This window comes from Otolemur garnettii, unplaced genomic scaffold, assembly GCF_000181295.1.
Source record: "Otolemur garnettii isolate 467f Iridium unplaced genomic scaffold, OtoGar3 scaffold00010, whole genome shotgun sequence".
Classification (NCBI taxonomy): Eukaryota; Metazoa; Chordata; class Mammalia; order Primates; family Galagidae; genus Otolemur; species Otolemur garnettii.
This window is the reverse complement of record NW_003852405.1, coordinates 14,554,273-14,564,785: the sequence shown is the minus strand read 5'-3', so window position 1 is coordinate 14,564,785 and position 10,513 is coordinate 14,554,273.

Below are 10,513 nucleotides of genomic sequence, written 5' to 3'. Positions count from 1 at the left end.
CCCAGGGGGACAGCTTGAGGCTCTGTCTCAAAAAAAAAAAAAAATATATATATATATATATATATATATGCGAATGTCATATGGCCCAGCAATTGCACTCTTAGACACATATGTACCAGAGAAATAAAAACAGATGTTTACATAAAACTATACACAAGTGTTCATAGCAGCTTTATTTGTAATACCAAAGCTTGAGAATAACCCAATTGTCCTTCAAAGTTTAAATGGCTAAACAAACTATGGTATTTCAATATTACTTAATAATATTACTTAGAATATTACTTATCAATATTCAACATTCAATTCAATATTAGTAATATTACTTAACAATAAAAAAGAATAAACTATTGAAGCGCTCAACTTGTATGAATCTCCAGGAACTTACTAGAAAGAAAAAAAAAAGAACAATGGCAAAAGTTTGCATCATGGATGATTCCATTTGTATGACATTCTTATGAGACACAATTATAGAAATGGAGAACAGATTAGTGGTTTCTTAGGGTCTGGAACAGCCTTCAAAGAGGGAATTGGTTGGGACTGTAGAAGGGAACCAGGACGCATCCTGGTGCTGACTGCACAGCTCCACAGCTTTACTGCGTTAATGGCAATATCCTGGCCTCCACATGGTACCGTGGTTTTGCAAAACCTTGTCATTACCATCGGGGGAACCTGGAACTTTCTATATTACTTAATTCAAAACTGCATGTGAATCTACAATTATTTCAAAAGGAAAGTTTTGATTAAAAAACAAAATAACTGTCGTATTTATGTACAATGAGATAATTGATATTACATTTTTTAAAAAATATCATTTACAATAACAGCAAACATTGTTAAACAGTTTGAGATCAATCTGACAAAAGCTAAGCAAGACTTGTACACTGAAAACTACAAAACGTTGCTTAGAAAAGTTAAAGAAGACCTACATAAAAAGAGAGATAAACCGTGTTTACGTATGGGAAGACTCAGTAGTGTTGACGTGTCAGTTTTCCCACTTTTTAGAAATTGACAGACTGGGCAGGGCACAGAGGCTCACACCTAAGCCTAGCACTCTGGGAGGCCGGGGCAGGTGGATTGCTTGAGCTTAGGAGATCAAGACCAGCCTGAGCAAAAGTGAGACTCCCATCTTTACTAAAAGTAGAAAAACTGAGGCAAGAGGATCGCTTGAGCCTGAGCTGGAGGTTGCTGTGAGCTATGATGCCATGGCACTACCCAGGGTGAAAGCTTGAGGAAAAAAAAAAAAAAATTGGTAGACTGATTATGAAATTCCTACAGAAATGTTGAAGACCTAAAAAACCAAAACAAAACTCAACAAAAAGAAAATGCTGGAGAATTTACACTACCTGACTTGAAGATGTAACCAAGACAGCATGATATTAGTGTAAAATCAGACAAATAGATGGATAAAACCAAATAGAAAAATCCAGAACTAGTCAAATAATTTTCAACAAAGGTGTTGGCAATAATGTAAAAAAAAACTCCAATATTCATACACTGCTGGTGGGAATATAAAGTGGTATAACCATGTTGTAAAACAGTTTGGAAATTTCATATAAAATTAAACCTATTCCTGACATATTCTCCAGCTATTTCTGCCCATGGTACTTACCCAAGACAAATGAAAGCCTATCTTCATGAAAGACTTGTTCCCAAACATACATAACAGCTTTATTGTAATAGCCAGAACCCAGAAATAATCCAAATGTCCAACGGCAGGTGAACGGATAAACATGTTCCAATGTGGTCATACGCTGAAACACTACTCTGCCATAAGAAGAAATGAACTGTTTCGGAGGTGGTGGGTTCAAACCCAACCCAGGCCAAAACTACAAAAAAAAAAAAAAAAAAAAGAAATGAACTGTTGATAGAAGCACCAACACAGATGGCTCTCAAAATCATTATGCCAAGTGAAAGAAGCTACACAAAAAAAGAGCTGGAACTTGTGTAACAGTCTTGAAAATGCAACTAATCTACAGTACAGGTGATCTCTAAGTTACAAACATCCAACTTACATACAACTCGAACTTCATGAATGGAGGCTATGATGGTAGGTCCCTGAGTTAAAACATCTGACTGACGTACAACTAGCATTTACAAACGGATGCTATTGCAGGTAATAGGTATTAAATGTAACTGTTCCAACTTACATACAAATTCAACTTAAGAACAGACTTACAGCACTCTGTCATTTGTAGCCCAGGGACTGCCTATAACTGAAAGCAGAACAGTGGTTAACTGGGGATGGAGCGGAAGGAAGAGAAGGGACAGAGGGAGGAATTACACAGCGATGCAGAACGTTTGAGGGGAGACTAAGATGTTTCTTATCCTGATTTTGGTGATAGTTTCACAAGCATATGCATATTTTAAAAAGTACCAAATTGTATACTTTAAACACATATAGTTTATTGTATCAATTACACTTCAATAAAGCTTTTTTTTTTTTTCTGAAACATATATACAGACTCCCAAAGCCCAGAATCAGAACATTTCAGGAGTGAGACTCAGGAGTCTAACACATAGTTAGATTTGAGTGTGAAACCCCTGAGTTGGCTGTCATAGGAGATAAGCTATAAGGATCAAGGGGAATTAGGCAGCGCCTGTGCTCAGTGAGTAGGGCGCCAGCCCCACATTCGGAGGGTGGCAGGTTCAAACCTAGCCCCGGCCAAACTGCAACAACCACAAAGAATCAGGGAGAATGGAATGGGTCAGAATATAGTGAGATGTCAATGTACAGACTCGAAGTTCCAGCCACAAAGTCTTACAACTTGCCATACAAATACATATGCTTTCTGAGAAGGGAAGTGACATAATCAGAATAAAGCTGCCCCAACTTGACAGCTGAAGGAAGTTCAGAAGTTGTAGTTCCTTTGTGTTTTACATAACAGTGATAACTGTGCAAAGGAAAAAGAAAAATCTCAGGAACCCCCGAAATTTATTATGGCAAAGGGGAGAGCTGAGCCTGGGAATTGAGGGACACAAGCACTGCCATCCTCTCCCCAGTCAGGTATAGGAGTCCTATTTTAAGAAATATTAGCCTGAGTAAGAACAAGACCCCATCTCTACTAAAAATCGAAAAACTAGCCAGATGGTGTTGTGGGCACCTGTGGTCTCAGCTACTTGGGAGGCTGAGGCAGGAGGATCACTTGAACCCAGGAGTTTGAGGTTGCTGCGAGCTTAGGCTGAGGGCATGGCACTCTGGCCTGGGCAACAGAGTGAGACTCTGTCTTGAAAATAAGGAGTAGGGTAAGGAAAGGAAGGGAAGAGAGGGAAGGAGAGCGGAGGGGAGGGGAGGGGAGGGGAAAAAGAAAAGAATAATAAAGGGGCTTACAAAATGTCTAAACAGGACTTTTCTCTTTGGACTGGGTATAGGAGGGAGAAGTTCTGGCAGGCAAGATGGTCAATATCCTTTTTTAAATTCACTAAGGAATTTACTAGAGCCATTTCCATTGATGAACCCACATCAATTGCTTTTGCTTTTTCTTAAAGTAGCAGCAATGCTATATTTTCTGGCCAAAGAGGAAACCACTGACCAATGATGAGATGAGCTGGGTTTCCATTAAGGGGGAGGAAGGGAGGTGTCTCTTCCTATCTCAAGACAGAGAGACAAATATTTACACTTGGAAACATAACCCATCCTGAAGATAAAATGTCTTTAAAGGTCCCTATTTGGAAATTCTTCAGAGCTTATCTTGAGCCCTTTTCTCAGAAGATCATTAAACAGTTGTTTTTGGTCTCAATCACAACCGTACAAGCTATCATTAAGGTACTGGTCAACTTTTCCTAGGCTAACTTACCCTATTTCCTTCTTCTTCGCCAAGCACCATCTTTTTGGCTTGACCCAGACTGTAATCCAGTTTGCCCTTCCTTTCCTTGCTGCCCCACTCCCAATTCCCACCTTAAAGTTTTCTTATCCATCTCCCAGATCTCTCTTTAGTCACCTGTCTTCCCTCCCTTCCATTTTCTCCATCTCTTCCAAAGTTCAACCCCTCATCAACTCAACTCTCCCTGTCTGTCGTTACTGACACATCTGCATCCTATGTAGAACTACCAACAAGGACTCTCTCCTTGGCCTGGCCATGACCATACCACTCTCCTGCTCAAAAACTTCCCTCCAGCAGATAAAATGAAGTCTCCGCTCTGCAGTCCTGGACTCATTCCCTGTCCTCCATTATCTGGTCCAGCTAGTCTCCCACTGAACCATCTTTGTGCGTCCCATGGTCTGATCTAGCCTGCTCATGGACGGGCACTGTGAACCCCCACATGGTCTCCTGCTTCCATTTGCCTCTACCAACCTTCATTATTCTTCTTTCCCTCCAAAGCTTAGCTCTACCTGTCTTCCCAGTCAGAGTGAATTACTCCGTGTTCCCTGGTTACACAATATACATTTTTATTTATAGTGCGTAGCTTTGTAAGGTCAAATGTGGAGTCACTGGAAATGGGCCTATCCTCCTTGCTAGAAAGCAAGCTCTTTGTGGGCAGAGCCAGCCCCTACACCTCACCGTGACACAGGACACACCATGAGTGATCGTGAATATCCGTGGAATTGAAAAAAATATGTGCCTGGAGGCAAGCTGTGGGCCCACGCAGTTTCCTCGGGGCATGTGACTTCTATTTCAGAAGATCTGTGAGGTCAAATGACTCAGCAAAATTTTGCAGGCCAAATGACAGGAAATGGAGCTTCAAAAGCAGATTTCATTATCACTGATCTAAAACACATGTGCCTGGAGTCCGGCACCTTAGCACCATAGCTGGGTAATGTTTCTACAGCACACAGCAGGGGTCTGCAGCGAGACGCTGTTCCTGGCAGAGAGGCTGATGGGCAGCAGGCTCCCCTGCCATCTGGTGTCCAGTGAGGGCACTGGCAAGGCCTGGGGGCCCTTGAGCATGCGTACATGCAGAGTTGTACATCCTTTATACAAGAACTCCAAATGATCTTTCACATAATTGAAACTTGCCCCATAGGCACACATATTTTTTTCTTTAGATATGAATTCTCACTCTTTCTTCCAGACTGAAGTGCAGTGGCTCAGTCATAGCTCACAGCAACCTCAAACTCCTGGACTCAAGAGATCCTCCCACCTCAGTCTCCCAAGTAGATAGGACTTCGTGTGCATGTCTCCATGCCCAGGTAATTTTTTTATTTTTGTGTTTTTAGAGACAGGATCTTGCCATGTTGCCCAGGCTGGTGGCACCCAATTTTTTTTTTTTTGAGACAGAGCCTCAAGCTATCCCCCTGAGTAGAGTGCCGTGGCATCCCAGCTCACAGCAACCTCCAATTCCTGGGCTCAAGTAAGTCTCCTGCCTCAGCCTCCCAAGTAGCTGGGACCACAGGTGCCCACCACAATGCCTGGCTATTTTTTGGTTGCAGCCATCATTATTATTTTGGTGGTCCCGGGCTGGATTTGAACCCACCACCTTAGGTGTATGTGGCTGGCGCCACTTTTTAAAAAGCAAAATCTATTTTAATAAAGCAGATCCTAAAAGGAATGACACAATCCCACAATCTTCCATCTTTTCAAGCTATAGGGAATGTTATCTGACCTCTTCTTGATAGAGCTGAGCTGACAGCAGTATTAATTGCCATTTCTTCTACAAGATTTTCTACCCCTGTCCTGGAGAGGTAAGAAGCCATTATACCTTCAAACAATAATAATTACAGCAATAATAATAGCCAACATTTCTAAGCACTTTCTATGTGCCTAGCACACCGATAGGTACTCCACATACATTATTTCATTTTGGCTTCACGATATTCTTAAGAGGTAAATACTATTTTTCACAGATGAGAAAACTGAAGAGGAGGGAAGATTAAGTAACTTGCCCAAGGTTGCACAGCAAGTTAAATAATGGAGCTAGACCCTCACCTGGACAGGTGAGTTCCATGCTGGCAAGTCCCACACTCTGCTGCCTCCCTTGGCACAAGTTAGCATCAGATACAATGACCAGCTGGTCCGAGAACTGACCAACTAAGATGCCTCACTATTCAGGAAGCACTGAGAAGGCTGGTGGCCCACAATTTAGAGCTAGAAAGCCTCTACCAGAACCCTTGGCTTTTACAGGCCCTACACTTTGGGGGTTTGACACAGCCCTACCTTCTCCCCTCCTGGAACAAAAGACCACAAAGGGCCTAGCTAGCTCCACCCCCAAATTTCACACCAAAAGACCCTAGCCCATGAGAACCATCCAAGAAGCAGTGGAATCTATCCATCCCCTACCACCCCTACCCCCCAAAAAGAGGCCTCCAACTGCCCTCAGTGCAGACACCATCTTTGGCTCTGCCCAAGCAGGCTGGGTCTCTATCCTTTTCATTAAACCTGGCCTGAACCTCTTCATTCTCTGGTTTCACATCTGGGTACCCTGGGTCAACCTTTTACTCCATTCCTCCCCAGTGGTCCATCCCTAGCTGTGGAGGGTGGGGAAGGAACTTGATAGCCAAGCCAGTCAAACTGTTAAGTGCAAGCCTCTCTCTGCAGGGCCAGATAAGAGACACAGGATTCTCTAAGATAGCTAATAAGCTCCTCTGTAAGGCATATTTGTTCAATGTTAGTGGTGGTAAGAAATGTCTGTGAATAAAAATCACATTTTTATCTCCTTTATATTCAAAATAAGAGAATGTTTACATGCACTTATTATAGGCAATTTTCTAAGCAAGACTGTTAAGTGAATATATTAAAAACCTTATCATTTAGATCATAAACGAGAAAAGAAACGCCTCATTCCCAGGAACAGCATGGCACCGTACAATATTTAGTTTCGTGTGTCAGCTGACGAAAGCATGGCTCCAGTCTCGGGGTGTGGGATAGGTCTCAGAGGTGAGGTCCTCCCTGCTACATACTTGGAGGCATCACAAAAAGTAATGCTTCCATGAGAAGACCAAGGTGAATTTTGCAAAAAGGACCTACTTACTTTTACTGCAACAGTTGTAAGTAAAACCCTAAGTGAACTGACATGGCATTTCTGGTTTACCCCAGTGTGGTGTGAGTGCGCTTTGAATGCCAGTATCCTAGGCAACGTCCATGCTGCCCCTGGGACACCTCCTTTATTTGGCTTGGTCTTCCGGCCTGAGAAGACCAGTCTCTTCCTCCAAGACCTTTCTGAACTCTTCTGCAGCTGGAGAGGCTGAGGTTAATGGCAGTCTGGCCCCCAGAATGATGGGGCTGTTGTGTTTGGACTATGCTCCTTCTGTATGACATGAAGTGCTCCTCTGAGAGTTCAAGGTTAACTTCTAAGCAAAACAAGCTGAGCAGCTTTCTGCCTTGCTTTCTGCATCTGCACAAGCCTGGCAGAATGTTGGCTGGAAGACTCGACATTTTAAGGAAGGAGAAGAGGCTGGGGAAAGCTGACTGGCGCTGTGGCAAGGCCCTGCTCTCTCCCCAGGGGTCATCCTGGACTCTCCCATCAGCAGCCTCCAGCAGGAGTGGGAAGAAGCCATTCCCCTGGGGGTGCCCTGGACCCTGCTAATCTCCCAGTCTCCCCTGGAGGGATTCCCCAGGCCCCAGAGGAGCAATTGGAGTTTGGTGGGGCAGTCAGATTGGTCTTTTAATGAACGAAATGACTCGTTTGGATGCCAGAGACCAGATAGTTTGCGGCTGCCAGAAAGATGACTCATTTGCTTTTCTAAACTAAGCAACAACAACAAAAATGTTCTGTGAAAAATTATAAAGGCATTTTTAAAGGACACGGGAGTTCAAGTTTCTGTTCATTTTATCTCCTTAAATTTAACTTAACTATTTAGGAAATTGCTTATTAAAACCAAAAGGTGAAGATCTTTTCCTCCTTCAAAAGCAAACCCAAACCTAGTCGGTTTTCTTTCACAAGAAGTTCACAGCACTTCCTAGAGGGAAGTGGTCTCCTTGCCTGGGTGTCCCAGTGCTACTTTGGCTCAGTCTCCATAAATAAAACACTGTTATTTAGTTTGTGTTTTCCCCAACTTTCACCTACCCACACAGTTCATGGGCTTCTGAATCTCCCAGGTAATTTTTGCTAATTGCCATTGACACTGTTGAAATACTATACCGTCTAATGGTATTATACCATGGTGGGATTCTAGATGGACCTGACCTTGGCCTGAGCACAATCAGAACCTGAAACAGAATCTCTCACTGCAAAATGTGCAAATCCTATCTTCCCCAAGAACTTAACATTGGGCACTTCAAATTCTATTCAGTGACCTCAATACCTAAAGAGAAAAACCTTCTCAGGACATCCCGTTTATGGAAATACAGGAAGAAGATGCTGACCAGAGAGGATAGACTCAGACATGTTAAGCTTTTTCAGTGTTGAACTCCATTTCAAACTAATGAACTCAAAACCAGCCACAATTTCAAAGTTCACGTCTGTAAAACGTTAAGCTCCAAAGCACTGATGACATCTTGAAAGTTAAAATATACCAAAGTTATGGCCCCTTGCCAATGGAGGTACAGAGAAAAAGCTATAAAACTCTTGTTCTTAAGCCCTTTGATTTCAATTTAAGGCAAATTAGATACAGTATATATTCATTATTCCCAGATTACACATTCAAAAGCCTGCTTACCCTCTAAAATTCATTTGTACTCCAAAATCAATACTCAAGGCCCTTTCAAGGTCACTGCAGACATGCCCAGACCAGGAAAAATTTTGAGTATCCAATGAACTCATTCTGACCTCATCTCAAGACCATGTCCTGCCTTCCTGTTTTGGCACTCAGACTGGAAACAGGTATCTTTTTCATGGTCTATTTAGTCACATTTCTTCACATTTTTCTGCTTTTCATTGGTGATTTTGTTGTTTAAAATGATCTCCAAAATATAAAAGCTTTGAACTCATAGAAGTAGAGTAGAATGGTGGTTGCCAAGGACTGAGGGATGGAAGAAATGAGATATTAGTCAAAGGTACATATTTTTAGTTAAAGATGAACAAGTTCTGGGGACTTATGTTAAGCACGCACAGTTACGGATGTGTTAATTGATGTCATTGTGGAAATCAATACATAATATACACCTGTGTCAGATCATCACATTGTGTACCTTGAATATATTCAACCTTTGTCAATTAAGTATTTTTAAATAAAAGAATTCAACAAAATTGTCCCCAACTATACCATTAAAGTGCTACATAGTGTTCTGAAGCACAGATGTGCTGATGTGCCTTATGGAGAAAATACATGTTAGAGAACCTTCATTCAGACACAAGTTATAGTGCCGCTGGGTATATGTTCAATGCTAATGAATCGATAATACATAATAAATAAAGTGCCTTTAAAATGAAACAAAGTTGTGCGTCAGTTGACAAAGTGCTGTGATCCGAGGTTGGCAGGAATCTAGCCATATATTTCCCTCAGGAGCAAGGGTTCAGTACTCACTAATTCAATGTTCACAGCAACTTTATGAAACATAACTACCAGGAATAAAAAGAATTGACTATTTCCTTAAGCTTATAATTGTCCTTTTAAGAGAACTGAATTCATGTAGTATCTCTGTTGCAAATTTTTGTTCACCCACTTGAGGTCCATCTTCGTGTTCCCTGGTTCTTGGTTCCCAGTACTGAGGAATGGTTACTGGTACCGAGTGGATGGAGGGAATGAACAAGCCAAAAAGCAAGATTATTAAAGGGGGGGGACGGGTCTATCCCAGTGAGAGGAGAAGGCGCTGGGTTTTTAACACATTTCTACTTTTATGTCTACGTGTCATGGTATGCCAAATGGTGGGCACAATATTCATGTTTGTTCTTGGGGAGGAGATGAAGAATTGTCAGAACCCAGGGCCCTCCCCTTTTTAGGTCTTACACGGTCAATTCCTATGGTTGCCATGGCATTTGTAAACCACTGTGGTTCAGGTGGGTATGATTTTTACCATGGTAGGTCACTGGAAGTTGATGCCAGCTCATCTACGGACATATCCCAAGGTATTTGTTTCTGTGGTTGGGGCATCTCTTTGGTTTGTGGGCTTCTTATCCTTCTCTAATTGGCTGCAACAGTATTTCTACAGAATCTCCCTCACTTGGCCTCTGCACCTGTTTCCCTTTCCTGCTGGTCCCTACCTAACTCCCTCAATTATTAGTACTTACTGGGGGCACATCATGGTAGCACCTTAGAGGGTTCAGAGGTGACCGAAGCTAATACCCTTGTCCTCCCCATCAAGAAATGGAGTCTATTGCCCTCTCTCTGACTCTTAGCAGAACTTTATAGCTGCCTTGATGAATAGAATGTGGCAGAAATGACAAGACCTTTCAAGGCTTGGCCATAAAAGTTGATACATGGCTCAGCACCCATAGCACAGTTTGTTATGGCACCAGCCACATGCACAGAGGCTGATGGGTTCAAGTCTGGCCCGGGCCAGCTAAACAACAATGACAAGCACAACAACAACAACAAAATAGCCAGGTGTTGTGGCAGGTGCCTGTAGTCCCAGTTACTTGGGAAGCTGAGGCAAGAGAATCACTTAAGCCCAAGATTTGAGGTTGTTGTGAGCTGTGATGCCACAGAACTCTACCAAGGGCTTCATAGTGAGACTCTGTCTCAAAATAAATAAATAAA